Consider the following 17279-nt stretch of genomic DNA (forward strand, 5'->3'; position numbering starts at 1 on the left):
ACTGTCATAACCTACGAAAAATTGTGCATGGCAAGTTGATACTCGATCGATAAGACTAGTCAACTAACAGAAAATTATAAAATTAAGATTTTCTTACTTAATTGGCTGATGGGAGCTGCAAGTGCTGAAACGGCAAGCAAGAGATTTTTGAAACCTGAACTATACAGCTAGATAATCATGCTAAAGAACTGCTGAGAGCTTTAAGTGATATTCGACCGTAAACATTGTGAAAAGGGGATACCAAAGCGAAATGTACCCAAAATATGCTGAAAAGTTGCAGTTTTCAAAGATTTTTAGCATGAAGGACGGCAAGCAAGGGATTTTCGACCTATGTGGCAGATAGCTACTGTCATAACCTACAAACGATTGTGCATCGCAAGTTGATACTCGATCGATAAGACTAGTCAATTAAGAGAAAATTATAAAATTAAGATTTCCTTACATAATTGGCTGCTGAGAGCTACAAGTGCTGAAACGGCAAGCAAGAGATTTTTGAAACCTGACCTATACAGCTAGATAATTACGCTAAAGAACTGCTGAGAGCTTTAAGTGATACTCGACCGTAAACATTGTGAAAAGGGGATACCAAAGCGAAATGTACCCAAAATATGCTGAAAAGTTGCAGTTTTCAAAGATTTTTAGCATGAAGGACGGCAAGCAAGGGATTTTCGACTTATGTGGCAGATAGCTACTGTCATAACCTACAAACGATTGTGCATCGCAAGTTGATACTCGATCGATAAGACTAGTCAATTAAGAGAAAATTATAAAATTAAGATTTCCTTACATAATTGGCTGCTGAGAGCTACAAGTACTGAAACGGCAAGCAAGAGATTTTTGAAACCTGACCTATACAGCTAGATAATTACGCTAAAGAACTGCTGAGAGCTTTAAGTGATACTCGACCGTAAACATTGTGAAAAGGGGATACCAAAGCGAAATGTACCCAAAATATTCTGAAAAGTTGCAGTTTTCAAAGATTTTTAGCATGAAGGACGGCAAGCAAGGGATTTTCGACCTATGTGACAGATAGCTACTGTCATAACCTACAAACGATTGTGCGTCGCAAATTGATACTCGATCGATAAGACTAGTCAATTAACAGAAAATTATAACATTAAGATTTTCTTACTTAATTGGCTGATGGGAGCTACAAGTGCTGAAACGGCAAGCAAGAGATTTTTGAAACCTGAACTATACAGCTAGATAATCACGCTAACGAACTGCTGAGAGCTTTAAGTGATACTCGACCGTAAACTTTGTGAAAAGGGGAGACAAAAGCTAAATGTACCCTAAATATTCTGAATAGTTGCAGTTTTTAAAGATTTTTAGCATGAAAGACGGCAAGCAAGGGATTTTTGACCTCTGTGACAGATAGCTACCTACTGTCATAACCTACGAAAAATTGTGCATGGCAAGTTGATACTCGATCGATAAGACTAGTCGACTAACAGAAAATTATAAAATTAAGATTTTCTTACTTAATTGGCTGATGGGAGCTGCAAGTGCTGAAACGGCAAGCAAGAGATTTTTGAAACCTGAACTATACAGCTAGATAATCATGCTAAAGAACTGCTGAGAGCTTTAAGTGATATTCGACCGTAAACATTGTGAAAAGGGGATACCAAAGCGAAATGTACCCAAAATATGCTGAAAAGTTGCAGTTTTCAAAGATTTTTAGCATGAAGGACGGCAAGCAAGGGATTTTCGACCTATGTGGCAGATAGCTACTGTCATAACCTACAAACGATTGTACATCGCAAGTTGATACTCGATCGATAAGACTAGTCAATTAAGAGAAAATTATAAAATTAAGATTTCCTTACTTAATTGGCTGCTGAGAGCTACAAGTGCTCAAACGGCAAGCAAGAGATTTTTGAAAACTGAACTATATAGCTAGATAATCATGCTAAAGAACTGCCGAGAGCTTTTAGTGATACTCGACCGTAAACATTGTGAAAAGGGGATACCAAAGCGAAATGTACCCAAAATATTCTGAAAAGTTGCAGTATTCACAGATTTTTAGCATGAAGGACGGCAGGCAAGGGATTTTCGACCTATGTGACAGATAGCTACTGTCATAACCTGCAAAAGATTGTGCATCGCAAGTTGATACTCGATCGATAAGACTAGTCAATTAACAGAAAATTATAAAATTAAGATTTTCTTACTTAAGTGGCTGATGAGAGCTACAAGTGCTCAAACGGCAAGCAAGAGATTTTTGAAAACTGAACTATATAGCTAGATAATCATGCTAAAGAACTGCCGAGAGCTTTTAGTGATACTCGACCGTAAACATTGTGAAAAGGTGACACCAAAGCGAAATGTACCCAAAATATTCTGAAAAGTTGCAGTTTTCAAAGATTTTTAGCATGAAGGACGGCAAGCAAGGGATTTTCGACCTATGTGGCAGATAGCTACTGTCATAACCTACAAACGATTGTGCGTCGCAAGTTGATACTCGATCGATAAGACTAGTCAATTAACAGAAAATTATAAAATTAAGATTTTCTTACTTAATTGGCTGATGGGAGCTACAAGTGCTGAAACGGCAAGCAAGAGATTTTTGAAACCTGAACTATACAGCTAGATAATCACGCTAACGAACTGCTGAGAGCTTTAAGTGATACTCGACCGTAAACTTTGTGAAAAGGGGAGACAAAAGCTAAATGTACCCTAAATATTCTGAATAGTTGCAGTTTTCAAAGATTTTTAGCATGAAGGACGGCAAGCAAGGGATTTTCGACCTATGTGGCAGATAGCTACTGTCATAACCTACGAAAAATTGTGCATGGCAAGTTGATACTCGATCGATAAGACTAGTCAACTAACAGAAAATTATAAAATTAAGATTTTCTTACTTAATTGGCTGATGGGAGCTGCAAGTGCTGAAACGGCAAGCAAGAGATTTTTGAAACCTGAACTATACAGCTAGATAATCATGTTAAAGAACTGCTGAGAGCTTTAAGTGATATTCGACCGTAAACATTGTGAAAAGGGGATACCAAAGCGAAATGTACCCAAAATATGCTGAAATGTTGCAGTTTTCAAAGATTTTTAGCATGAAGGACGGCAAGCAAGGGATTTTCGACCTATGTGGCAGATAGCTACTGTCATAACCTACAAACGATTGTGCATCGCAAGTTGATACTCGATCGATAAGACTAGTCAATTAAGAGAAAATTATAAAATTAAGATTTCCTTACATAATTGGCTGCTGAGAGCTACAAGTGCTGAAACGGCAAGCAAGAGATTTTTGAAACCTGACCTATACAGCTAGATAATTACGCTAAAGAACTGCTGAGAGCTTTAAGTGATACTCGACCGTAAACATTGTGAAAAGGGGATACCAAAGCGAAATGTACCCAAAATATGCTGAAAAGTTGCAGTTTTCAAAGATTTTTAGCATGAAGGACGGCAAGCAAGAGATTTTCGACTTATGTGGCAGATAGCTACTGTCATAACCTACAAACGATTGTGCATCGCAAGTTGATACTCGATCGATAAGACTAGTCAATTAAGAGAAAATTATAAAATTAAGATTTCCTTACATAATTGGCTGCTGAGAGCTACAAGTACTGAAACGGCAAGCAAGAGATTTTTGAAACCTGACCTATACAGCTAGATAATTACGCTAAAGAACTGCTGAGAGCTTTAAGTGATACTCGACCGTAAACATTGTGAAAAGGGGATACCAAAGCGAAATGTACCCAAAATATGCTGAAAAGTTGCAGTTTTCAAAGATTTTTAGCATGAAGGACGGCAAGCAAGGGATTTTCGACTTATGTGGCAGATAGCTACTGTCATAATCTACGAAAAATTGTGCATGGCAAGTTGATACTCGATCGATAAGACTAGTCAACTAACAGAAAATTATAAAATTAAGATTTTATTACTTAATTGGCTGATGGGAGCTACAAGTACTGAAACGGCAAGCAAGAGATTTTTGAAACCTGACCTATACAGCTAGATAATTACGCTAAAGAACTGCTGAGAGCTTTAAGTGATACTCGACCGTAAACATTGTGAAAAGGGGATACCAAAGCGAAATGTACCCAAAATATTCTGAAAAGTTGCAGTTTTCAAAGGTTTTTTTAGCATGAAGGACGGCAAACAAGGGATTTTCGACCTATGTGACAGATAGCTACTGTCATAACCTACAAACGATTGTGCGTCGCAAATTGATACTCGATCGATAAGACTAGTCAATTAACAGAAAATTATAACATTAAGATTTTCTTACTTAATTGGCTGATGGGAGCTACAAGTGCTGAAACGGCAAGCAAGAGATTTTTGAAACCTGAACTATACAGCTAGATAATCACGCTAACGAACTGCTGAGAGCTTTAAGTGATACTCGACCGTAAACTTTGTGAAAAGGGGAGACAAAAGCTAAATGTACCCTAAATATTCTGAATAGTTGCAGTTTTTAAAGATTTTTAGCATGAAAGACGGCAAGCAAGGGATTTTTGACCTCTGTGACAGATAGCTACTGTCATAACCTACGAAAAATTGTGCATGGCAAGTTGATACTCGATCGATAAGACTAGTCGACTAACAGAAAATTATAAAATTAAGATTTTCTTACTTAATTGGCTGATGGGAGCTGCAAGTGCTGAAACGGCAAGCAAGAGATTTTTGAAACCTGAACTATACAGCTAGATAATCATGCTAAAGAACTGCTGAGAGCTTTAAGTGATATTCGACCGTAAACATTGTGAAAAGGGGATACCAAAGCGAAATGTACCCAAAATATGCTGAAAAGTTGCAGTTTTCAAAGATTTTTAGCATGAAGGACGGCAAGCAAGGGATTTTCGACCTATGTGGCAGATAGCTACTGTCATAACCTACAAACGATTGTACATCGCAAGTTGATACTCGATCGATAAGACTAGTCAATTAAGAGAAAATTATAAAATTAAGATTTCCTTACTTAATTGGCTGCTGAGAGCTACAAGTGCTCAAACGGCAAGCAAGAGATTTTTGAAAACTGAACTATATAGCTAGATAATCATGCTAAAGAACTGCCGAGAGCTTTTAGTGATACTCGACCGTAAACATTGTGAAAAGGGGATACCAAAGCGAAATGTACCCAAAATATTCTGAAAAGTTGCAGTATTCACAGATTTTTAGCATGAAGGACGGCAAGCAAGGGATTTTCGACCTATGTGACAGATAGCTACTGTCATAACCTGCAAAAGATTGTGCATCGCAAGTTGATACTCGATCGATAAGACTAGTCAATTAACAGAAAATTATAAAATTAAGATTTTCTTACTTAAGTGGCTGATGAGAGCTACAAGTGCTCAAACGGCAAGCAAGAGATTTTTGAAAACTGAACTATATAGCTAGATAATCATGCTAAAGAACTGCCGAGAGCTTTTAGTGATACTCGACCGTAAACATTGTGAAAAGGTGACACCAAATCGAAATGTACCCAAAATATGCTGAAAAGTTACAGTTTTCAAAGATTTTTAGCATGAAGGACGGCAAGCAAGGGATTTTCGACCTATGTCGCAGATAGCTACTGTCATAACCTACAAACGATTGTACATCGCAAGTTGATACTCGATCGATAAGACTAGTCAATTAAGAGAAAATTATAAAATTAAGATTTTATTACTTAATTGGCTGATGGGAGCTGCAAGTGCTGAAACGGCAAGCAAGAGATTTTTGAAACCTGAACTATACAGCTAGATAACCATGCTAAAGAACTGCTGAGAGCTTTAAGTGATATTCGACCGTAAACATTGTGAAAAGGGGATACCAAAGCTAAATGTACCCTAAATATTCTGAATAGTTGCAGTTTTCAAAGATTTTTAGCATGAAGGTCGGCAAGCAAGGGATTTTTGACCTCTGTGGCAGATAGCTACTGTCATAACCTACGAAAAATTGTGCATGGCAAGTTGATACTCGATCGATAAGACTAGTCGACTAACAGAAAATTATAAAATTAAGATTTTCTTACTTAATTGGCTGATGGGAGCTGCAAGTGCTGAAACGGCAAGCAAGAGATTTTTGAAACCTGAACTATACAGCTAGATAATCATGCTAAAGAACTGCTGAGAGCTTTAAGTGATATTCGACCGTAAACATTGTGAAAAGGGGATACCAAAGCGAAATGTACCCAAAATATGCTGAAAAGTTGCAGTTTTCAAAGAGTTTTAGCATGAAGGACGGCAAGCAAGGGATTTTCGACCTATGTGGCAGATAGCTACTGTCATAACCTACAAACGATTGTGCATCGCAAGTTGATACTCGATCGATAAGACTAGTCAATTAAGAGAAAATTATAAAATTAAGATTTCCTTAGTTAATTGGCTGCTGAGAGCTACAAGTGCTGAAACGGCAAGCAAGAGATTTTTGAAACCTGACCTATACAGCTAGATAATTACGCTAAAGAACTGCTGAGAGCTTTAAGTGATACTCGACCGTAAACTTTGTGAAAAGGGGATACCAAAGCGAAATGTACCCAAAATATTCTGAAAAGTTGCAGTATTCAAAGATTTTTAGCATGAAGGACGGCAAGCAAGGGATTTTCGACCTATGTGGCAGATAGCTACTGTCATAACCTACGAAAAATTGTCCATGGCAAGTTGATACTCGATCGATAAGACTAGTCAACTAACAGAAAATTATAAAATTAAGATTTTCTTACTTAATTGGCTGATAGGAGCTGCAAGTGCTGAAACGGCAAGCAAGAGATTTTTGAAACCTGAACTATACAGCTAGATAATCATGCTAAAGAACTGCTGAGAGCTTTAAGTGATATTCGACCGTAAACATTGTGAAAAGGGGATACCAAAGCGAAATGTACCCAAAATATTCTGAAAAGTTGCAGTTTTCAAAGATTTTTAGCATGAAGGACGGCAAGCAAGGGATTTTCGACCTATGTGACAGATAGCTACTGTCATAACCTACAAACGGTTGTGCGTCGCAAGTTGATACTCGATCGATAAGACTAGTCAATTAACAGAAAATTATAAAATTAAGATTTTCTTACTTAATTGGCTGATGGGAGCTACAAGTGCTGAAACGGCAAGCAAGAGATTTTTGAAACCTGAACTATACAGCTAGATAATCACGCTAACGAACTGCTGAGAGCTTTAAGTGATACTCGACCGTAAACTTTGTGAAAAGGGGAGACAAAAGCTAAATGTACCCTAAATATTCTGAATAGTTGCAGTTTTTAAAGATTTTTAGCATGAAAGACGGCAAGCAAGGGATTTTTGACCTCTGTGACAGATAGCTACTGTCATAACCTACGAAAAATTGTGCATGGCAAGTTGATACTCGATCGATAAGACTAGTCGACTAACAGAAAATTATAAAATTAAGATTTTCTTACTTAATTGGCTGATGGGAGCTGCAAGTGCTGAAACGGCAAGCAAGAGATTTTTGAAACCTGAACTATACAGCTAGATAATCATGCTAAAGAACTGCTGAGAGCTTTAAGTGATATTCGACCGTAAACATTGTGAAAAGGGGATACCAAAGCGAAATGTACCCAAAATATGCTGAAAAGTTGCAGTTTTCAAAGATTTTTAGCATGAAGGACGGCAAGCAAGGGATTTTCGACCTATGTGGCAGATAGCTACTGTCATAACCTACAAACGATTGTACATCGCAAGTTGATACTCGATCGATAAGACTAGTCAATTAAGAGAAAATTATAAAATTAAGATTTCCTTACTTAATTGGCTGCTGAGAGCTACAAGTGCTCAAACGGCAAGCAAGAGATTTTTGAAAACTGAACTATATAGCTAGATAATCATGCTAAAGAACTGCCGAGAGCTTTTAGTGATACTCGACCGTAAACATTGTGAAAAGGGGATACCAAAGCGAAATGTACCCAAAATATTCTGAAAAGTTGCAGTATTCACAGATTTTTAGCATGAAGGACGGCAGGCAAGGGATTTTCGACCTATGTGACAGATAGCTACTGTCATAACCTGCAAAAGATTGTGCATCGCAAGTTGATACTCGATCGATAAGACTAGTCAATTAAGAGAAAATTATAAAATTAAGATTTCCTTACTTAAGTGGCTGATGAGAGCTACAAGTGCTCAAACGGCAAGCAAGAGATTTTTGAAAACTGAACTATATAGCTAGATAATCATGCTAAAGAACTGCCGAGAGCTTTTAGTGATACTCGACCGTAAACATTGTGAAAAGGTGATACCAATGCGAAATGTACCCAAAATATTCTGAAAAGTTGCAGTTTTCAAAGATTTTTAGCATGAAGGACGGCAAGCAAGGGATTTTCGACCTATGTGGCAGATAGCTACTGTCATAACCTAAAAACGATTGTGCGTCGCAAGTTGATACTCGATCGATAAGACTAGTCAACTAACAGAAAATTATAAAATTAAGATTTTCTTACTTAATTGGCTGATGGGAGCTACAAGTGCTGAAACGGCAAGCAAGAGATTTTTGAAACCTGAACTATACAGCTAGATAATCACGCTAACGAACTGCTGAGAGCTTTAAGTGATACTCGACCGTAAACTTTGTGAAAAGGGGAGACAAAAGCTAAATGTACCCTAAATATTCTGAATAGTTGCAGTTTTCAAAGATTTTTAGCATGAAGGACGGCAAGCAAGGGATTTTCGACCTATGTGGCAGATAGCTACTGTCATAACCTACGAAAAATTGTGCATGGCAAGTTGATACTCGATCGATAAGACTAGTCAATTAAGAGAAAATTATAAAATTAAGATTTTCTTACTTAAGTGGCTGATGAGAGCTACAAGTGCTGAAACGGCAAGCAAGAGATTTTTGAAAACTGAACTATATAGCTAGATAATCATGCTAAAGAACTGCCGAGAGCTTTAAGTGATACTCGACCGTAAACATTGTGAAAAGGGGATACCAAAGCGAAATGTACCCAAAATATTCTGAAAAGTTGCAGTTTTCAAAGATTTTTAGCATGAAGGACGGCAAGCAAGGGATTTTCGACCTATGTCACAGATAGCTACTGTCATAACCTACAAACGATTGTGCGTCGCAAATTGATACTCGATCGATAAGACTAGTCAATTAACAGAAAATTATAAAATTAAGATTTTCTTACTTAATTGGCTGATGGGAGCTACAAGTGCTGAAACGGCAAGCAAGAGATTTTTGAAACCTGAACTATACAGCTAGATAATCACGCTAACGAACTGCTGAGAGCTTTAAGTGATACTCGACCGTAACCTTTGTGAAAAGGGGAGACAAAAGCTAAATGTACCCTAAATATTCTGAATAGTTGCAGTTTTCAAAGATTTTTAGCATGAAGGACGGCAAGCAAGAGATTTTTGACCTCTGTGGCAGATAGCTACTGTCATAACCTACGAAAAATTGTGCATGGCAAGTTGATACTCGATCGATAAGACTAGTCGACTAACAGAAAATTATAAAATTAAGATTTCCTTAGTTAATTGGCTGCTGAGAGCTACAAGTGCTGAAACGGCAAGCAAGAGATTTTTGAAACCTGAACTATACAGCTAGATAATCATGCTAAAGAACTGCTGAGAGCTTTAAGTGATATTCGACCGTAAACATTGTGAAAAGGGGATACCAAAGCGAAATGTACCCAAAATATGCTAAAAAGTTGCAGTTTTCAAAGAGTTTTAGCATGAAGGACGGCAAGCAAGGGATTTTCGACCTATGTGGCCGATAGCTACTGTCATAACCTACAAACGATTGTGCATCGCAAGTTGATACTCGATCGATAAGACTAGTCAATTAAGAGAAAATTATAAAATTAAGATTTCCTTAGTTAATTGGCTGCTGAGAGCTACAAGTGCTGAAACGGCAAGCAAGAGATTTTTGAAACCTGACCTATACAGCTAGATAATTACGCTAAAGAACTGCTGAGAGCTTTAAGTGATACTCGACCGTAAACTTTGTGAAAAGGGGATACCAAAGCGAAATGTACCCAAAATATTCTGAAAAGTTGCAGTATTCAAAGATTTTTAGCATTAAGGACGGCAAGCAAGGGATTTTCAATATAAGTGACAGATAGCTACTGTCATAACCTACAAACGATTGTGCATCGCAAGTTGATACTCGATCGATAAGACTAGTCAATTAAGAGAAAATTATAAAATTAAGATTTCCTTACTTAATTGGCTGATGAGAGCTACAAGTGCTGGAACGGCAAGCAAGAGAGTTTTGAAACCTGACCTATACAGCTAGATAATCACGCCAAAGAACTGCTGAGAGCTTTAAGTGATACTCGACCGTGAACTTTGTGAAAAGGGGAGACAAAAGCGAAAAGTACCCTAAATATTCTGAAAACTTGCAGTTTTCAAAGATTTTTAGCATGAAGGACGGCAAGCAAGGGATTTTCGACCTATGTGACAGATAGCTACTGTCATAACCTACAAACATAAACTATCAAATCACACTATTTCTAGACTGATACCTACTCGACGGCATATTAACGGTGCATAGGGAATTAGTAAGAAAATCAGGTTTTATATGAACATTTACATTCATTGAAATTTTTCTGCATCTTAGACGGCAGGCGAGTAATCCACACCCACTGCATCGTGCACTGCATAGCATTAACTTTCAAATAAAACTGTTTCTAGAGTGATTCTCGACTGCATATAAGAGTAAGTGGGGTACAGCCATACAGAAATTAAAGAAACCAATAAAAAATTGCATTCATTCAAGATTTGCTGCATCTTAAACGGCAAGCGAGTATACCACGCCCACTGCATCGTGAAGTGCATTACTTATTCTATCAAATAACACTATTTTTAGAGTGATACTCGACTGCATATAAAAGTAACAAGCAATCACATATAAAAATAATCCGTTTTCTATGAACAAGTGCATTCATTCAAGATTTGCTGCATCTTAGACGGCAAGCGAGTAAACCACGTCCACTGCATCGTGGAGTGCATTACATAAGCTATCAAATAACACTATTTCTAGAGTGATACTCGACGGCGTATTAACGGTGCATATTCAATTAGTTAGAAACTTAGGTTTTCTATGAATAATTGCGTTAATTTAAGATTTGCAGCATCTTACACGGCAGGCGAGTAAACCACGCCCACTGTTTCGTGCAGTGGGTGCAACATTATTTTTATTATTATATTTTTTTGACAGTCCTTTACGCTAACATAACAATTTTTTTATTATTTTTTTTTAAATCTGATTTTGCTTTTGTCATTGATTTTCTTTGATTTATTAAGTATGGTGCAGTGGTGCAACATTCTTTTTTATTATTTTTTTGTCTGTCCTTTCGCTAACATAACATTCTTTTGTTTTATTTTTTTTAATCTAATTTTGTTTTATTTCATTTTTTTACGTTTCTTTATTGTAACGACACATTAGTTTAGTTTTGATTTATTGTAATGAAATAAGTCACACAAGTTATCAAATCGTTTTTTTTTCTTTGTACATCATACCGTTCTCGCTATCCTAAACTCTAACATATTGTTTTTTACATATTTATTTTAATCTGATTTTGTTTTTTTTTTTCATTTATTTTCTTTGATTTACTTTACGTTTCTTTATTGTAACGATACATTTGATTTAGTTGTGATTTATTGTAATGACATACGTCTCACAAGTTTTTAATTATATTTTTGTTTTGTACATCATACTTTTTTCGTTGTCCTAAACGCTAAATTTTTTTTTATACTATATTTAGGTATTTATTTTTTATCTTTCATTTATTTCAATCTGATTTTGTTTTTTTTATTTATTTTCTTTGATTTATTTTACATTTCTTTATTGTAACGACCTATTAGTTTAGTTTTTATTTATTGTAATGAAATAAGTCGCACAAGTTTTCAAATCGGTTTTTTTTTCATTGTACATCATACATTTGTCGCTGTCCTAAATGCTAACATATTTCACTTAATATATTTATTTCATTGTTTATTTCAATCTGATTATGCTTTTTTTTTCATTTATTTTCTTTGATTTATTTTACGTTTCTTTATTGTAACGATACATTATTTTTGTTTGGATTTATTGTAATGAAATAAAACGCACAAGTTTTCAAATCGGTTTTTTTTTAATTGTACATCATACATTTGTCGCTGTCCTAAACGCTAACATATTTTTCTTAATATATTTATTTCATTGTTTATTTCAATCTCATTAAGTTTTTTTTTTTCATTTATTTTCTTTGATTTATTTTAAGTTTCTTTATTGTAACGATACATTATTTTAGTTTGGATTTATTGTAATGACATAAGTCGCACAAGTTTTCAAATAGTTTTTGTTTTTCTTTGTACGTCATACCTTTGTCGCTGTCTTTTACACTAACATAACATACAAAATGTATGGACCTCTTACAGCACAGACATTTAAATTCTTGAGATTGTAGCAGTTTACCGCAGAATAGGCAAACATTTTCCATAGTTTCGCTGTATTCAATTAAACGACATTTTAGTTCGTTGCGGTATACGTCAAAGTTCCTTTTTTGGGTGAGCTTTTTGTTTTCCATTAAAATGCTGAAAAAATGAATTATTATGGGTCCACAATTATAGCCGTCAGTCTGCAACACATGGCGTGGTGTTGTAATTTGTTTTATTGATTTTGCGATTCCCTTTTGGACTAATAACTCATTAATCCTATTTTTGTAATCTTTTTTGATTCGGCTTTCCTTGCCCAGGGGATCCAATATGGTCAATGTATCATTTTTTAATGATAGTATAGCCAGTGTGAAATGTTCCATCAAACATATTGGGAACACGTTGTCTTTTTCGTAAGACAAGTTAACATTGTTGACAAATTCCGGTAATTTATTAGAGTCTTCAAAAATGAGGCACGACTTTGCCACGCTTATTAAATTGGCCCTATTTTCAGAATTATACGTATGTAAGATGTGATCGACTACAAAATTTGTTAAATAATTTTCTGGGTCTAAGCTTTTGAAATCCTCCACAAGTAGTTCTCCGATTTTTTGGTTCGGAATGGACATCCGAGTAACAACATATCCTCTGGCGTCAGGTAAAAAGTCATAAAATTCGGGATTTTTGAATAATCCATTTCCATAGCGTGGAACATTCTCATACCATATGACACTCGGATGTTCATTCCTATCATCTTCATTCAAAGCCTCAAAACGGCACGAATTGATGTCATCCGTTACTCGAAGTATGCATTTGTGACACATAAAAGTTTCACCGATAGTGTCCTTTGAAACTTCGATTGCACAAGTTGCGTGAATCCAGTTGTCACACTTATCGCATGCGACCCACGATGTAACCTCATCTGGACCCTTTCCGGTCCCGTGCCCGCAGTAAAAACAATTATAGAGGTCGTCTGCATCATCTTCAATCAGCTTGACTGGCTTAACTGATGGAGGATGTTGAGGAACGTCGCTTGATACATTCGTGTTGGAAAATACCGGACGGCACGGTTTCTTTAAAAATCGTCCAGTGAAATGGGTATAGCCACGTGAAGTTTTTTTTTGCCAACGTTCTACTGGGTTGTTCTCTTTTTCTTGATCATTTTCTCTTTTTGATTTCGTAAGTCTGGTTTTAGGAATTGCATGTATTATCTCTATTGATTTTGATATAGTTTCCGCTCTTAATTTACGTAACAACTGGGTGCATTTTAAATTTTTTTGGCCCTGCAACACGTTTGTCTTTAAATGTCCAAAATAGTTTTCAATTGGAGCATTGCTCACCCGCTTTTCCTTCATCAAGTTAGTCCACATCGGCAAAAATGGAATGTATTTGTTAAGGATCTTTTGGAATAGCGAAGGTTCATAAAATGAGTTTTGATTTTGTCCAATATCGTTAAATTCAGTCTGATCTATAACTTGTACAGCACGTTTGTAGAATGGGCTATTTCTGAACATGGAAGTCTTGATTTTGTCATCTTTCGGTACGGACGTAACTGTAGTCCCCATGTTAATAACGGATTCCGTTGTTTGTGCGTCAAGCTGACAAAGTAATACAATATTTTCTTGCGCGGTTGTTGAATCCGTTGAAACATATTTGCTGTGCAACAGGATGAATATATTTCGAATGAACTCATCGACCTGCTCTAACGACGAAGCCATGACAAGATTGGCAAGTACGTCTTTGAACATTTTTTTATCTGTCAATTTACTGATATCAATGTCCTTGCAGAAGTTTTTGACCAAATGAGCACAGCATAGGAACAGCGGTGTTATTTCTTTGTTTTCGTTGATTTTATTTGTGTGCGTTAACATGTTATAGACGCAGATTAGATAGTCCAACAGACTACATTCATTAAAAGCCAGGCAACTTGCATTGATGAGCACAAAGCTCATGTCTGTTACAACACCTGAAAAGGCGGGCCAACAATTATTTTCGGCACAAAGCCGTCTGAAATCAATCAGCATTTTATAGACGGAGTTTGTGTCATGACAGGAAGTGATCATATCGTATACGCTGAAAATCCTTCTGTTTGTAGGTATTTGTATGACCCCTGAGTAAAGGTAGACCCGATTGCATTTGAGTGCACCAAATTCACTACACACTGGTTTTTTTACAACACTACCCGTGGCATCCAGGTGTAGTAATGGTTCTTTCTCTTTCTGGGATTTTAAAACTATCATTTGTTCTCTACTGTGTATTTTAACAGTAAAAGGAAATGCAACTTCTCGAATGTAATTGTTGTGGTCTTGTTGGAATATAACCAGATCTATAACATCATTTTTGGATCTATCATTGACACAGAGTAATTCGGATTTAATTTTTCTAATGGTGTCGTCAGATTTTACATTTTGCAGTGATTTGGTAGAATGTAACAAATTAGTATTTAATTTCAATAGGTCGTCTTTTTTTGCTGCTGAGGGTTTGACGTTATGTAGTTTTCTTTTTTTTAGTAGTCTGTCGACACCACGCACTTGTGCCGTTAATTGTATTAAGTGTGAGTAATTAATACTTTGACTGAGCACAGTAACTGTTTTGTCTTTTCTCACTATGACTTTAAATTTTTTACAATTCTCGTGCTTACAACGACAGTTGATTACTATGTCGGAATTTGATTTATATTTAACGTATTTTACAATGAATATGCACGTGTTGTTTACTTTTTTATTAATGTATTTTTTTATTATATATGGATACACAAACCCGTCCAATTTTTTTTCATTTGTAAAGAGTTTGTCCCATATATCTGTTTTTAATGTAAAGCTGCCTTCTAATACAGTACATTTCAGTATTGTGTCTATCCCTGGGGTGTTTATTGAGCATTTTGGCAGAATTGTTACATTTCGTCCTGGACTAGATATATTCAAAATTTCCTTAGAAACCTTCGGTATGTCCGGGGAAACGTCACATTCTACTCGAACCGGTTCGTATGAGGGACTCGCAGATATAGGAATTTCCGCAGAACTTGATTGCCTTGTTTCCTCTCTTATTGTGGCGTCATCAGGCAATGGTAAAACATTGCTGCATGTTTCCATGGGCTCAGGCACATGTTTTTCCGGGGTAATTGACTGCCGTTTTGTCTCTGAGATTGTGGCTTTCGGAAATGATAAAACATTGCCGGACGTTTCCGAGAGCTCATGCACTTGTGCTTCTGATTGTATTTTTTTCCCTGTGATTGTGACGTCGGGCAATGATGAAAGATCGCTAGATGTTTCCGAGATCTCATAAACGTGACTATTCGACCTGATACATATATCTTTTTTTAACGAAAGGCTGCCTTCTAATTCAGTACATTTCAGCATTGAGTCTTTCCCTGGGGTGTTTTTTGAGCATTTTGGCAGAATTGTTATGTTTCGTCCTGGACTAGATACATGCAATATTTCCGTAGAAACCTTCGGTACGTCCAGGGAAACGTCACATTCTACTGTAACGGGTTCGTATGAGGAACTCGCAGAGTTAGGGCGAATTTCCGCAGAACCTGATTGCCGTTTTTCCTCTATTGTTGTGGCGTCATCAGGCAATGGTGAAACATTGCTGGATGTTTCCAAGGGCTCAGGGACATGTTTTTCCGTGGTAAATGACTGTCGTTTTTTCTCTGGGGTTTTGGCGTTCGGAAATAATGAAACATTGCCGTATGTTTCCGAGCCCTCATAAACAGGAACAGGAGCATTGTCTCCTGGACTAGGTAAGTTTAAAATCTCTTTAGGGATTTTGACAACTTCAGGAGAAACGTCGCAAGTAATTTTATTTAATTTGTCAGGTTTCGGAACGAGACTATTTTCCTTACAGGGCTCATTTAATGAACTTGATATGTCTTTTTCTGTCTGAAAACCATTTCGTAATTCCTTTGTGAACTCATATGTTTCACTGACCGATTCTGAGATATGTCCGAACGACATATCACCTGGAGAAATGTTGTACGTCGGTGTTTTTATTTTTTCAGGATCCTGGAAAATATTGCGGTCCTCGGAGGACTCGCTTATTAATACTGTTTCATCTGAGGGCTCGTATATCGGACTGTCCGAACCTGTATTTTGAGCTAAAGTCATCACAATATTGCGGTCCTCGTAGGACTCTCTTACTAATACAGTTTGGCCTTTCTTCGATTCATCTGAGGGCTCGTATATCGAACTGTCCGAACCTGTGTTTTGAGGCAAAGTCATAACTCCTGGAAAATTGTAGGATCGTTTTGTATTTAATTTTTCAGGTTTCGGAACAAGGTCCTCACGCTCGTACACCGGACAGGTCATTTCCGCGATTTGAGCTACCGATATAACACTTTCACGTGTATGCTCAAATGCTTCGTTATTAGTAGGCTTTATAACGCCATCTGATTTATATACATTTAGCCATTGTTTGTAAATGTGCATTCGGTTGCGCAAGGAATTCTTTTTCTTCAACTTCTTACAGAGTTGTTCGTAATAGTTATCCGGATTGCGGTAAGATGTTGGCTTCTTTGGACACTTACATTCAATTAAAACGGACCTTATGTTTTCCCATTTTGTCTGTTTCACCAAAAAATTATTATATTTTTTTGTTTTAATAATTTTTTTTACTGTGCTCTCGTACCCATATTTTGAATTCTTAACATTTTTGACAATATTACGAATCGCAATTTGATCATCATTCGCATTACAGGCAATGAGTTCATAAATTTTTTTTTTCGAAATCATTTTTATTCATGATATTACTCTATTTTCGAAAAGTTAACTATAATTAATATTTTTAATTCAGAAAAACTTTGCTACCTATAGGAAGAATACTTGCCAAATGACATTTAAAAAAGCGGATTTACTAAAAGTGGCGATTTGAAAAAGTTAATATAAGTTTGGAAATATAGTTCACTGCACAATCACGTTTAGTTTTTTTAAATAAAAAACATCAAATTAATTCCTGTCAAAACTAGATTAAAAAAAG

At 36.3% G+C, this 17279-nt stretch overlaps 1 protein-coding gene across 1 annotated transcript in view; it reads left to right on the forward strand.

Moving 5' to 3' along the window:
- The window catches only part of LOC134796491 (putative inorganic phosphate cotransporter), a 38770-nt gene that overhangs the window by 2388 nt on the left and 19103 nt on the right, over positions 1-17279 (forward strand). The window lies entirely within an intron of this gene.

This window comes from Cydia splendana, chromosome 13 (assembly GCF_910591565.1).
Source record: "Cydia splendana chromosome 13, ilCydSple1.2, whole genome shotgun sequence".
Taxonomy (NCBI): domain Eukaryota; kingdom Metazoa; phylum Arthropoda; class Insecta; order Lepidoptera; family Tortricidae; genus Cydia; species Cydia splendana.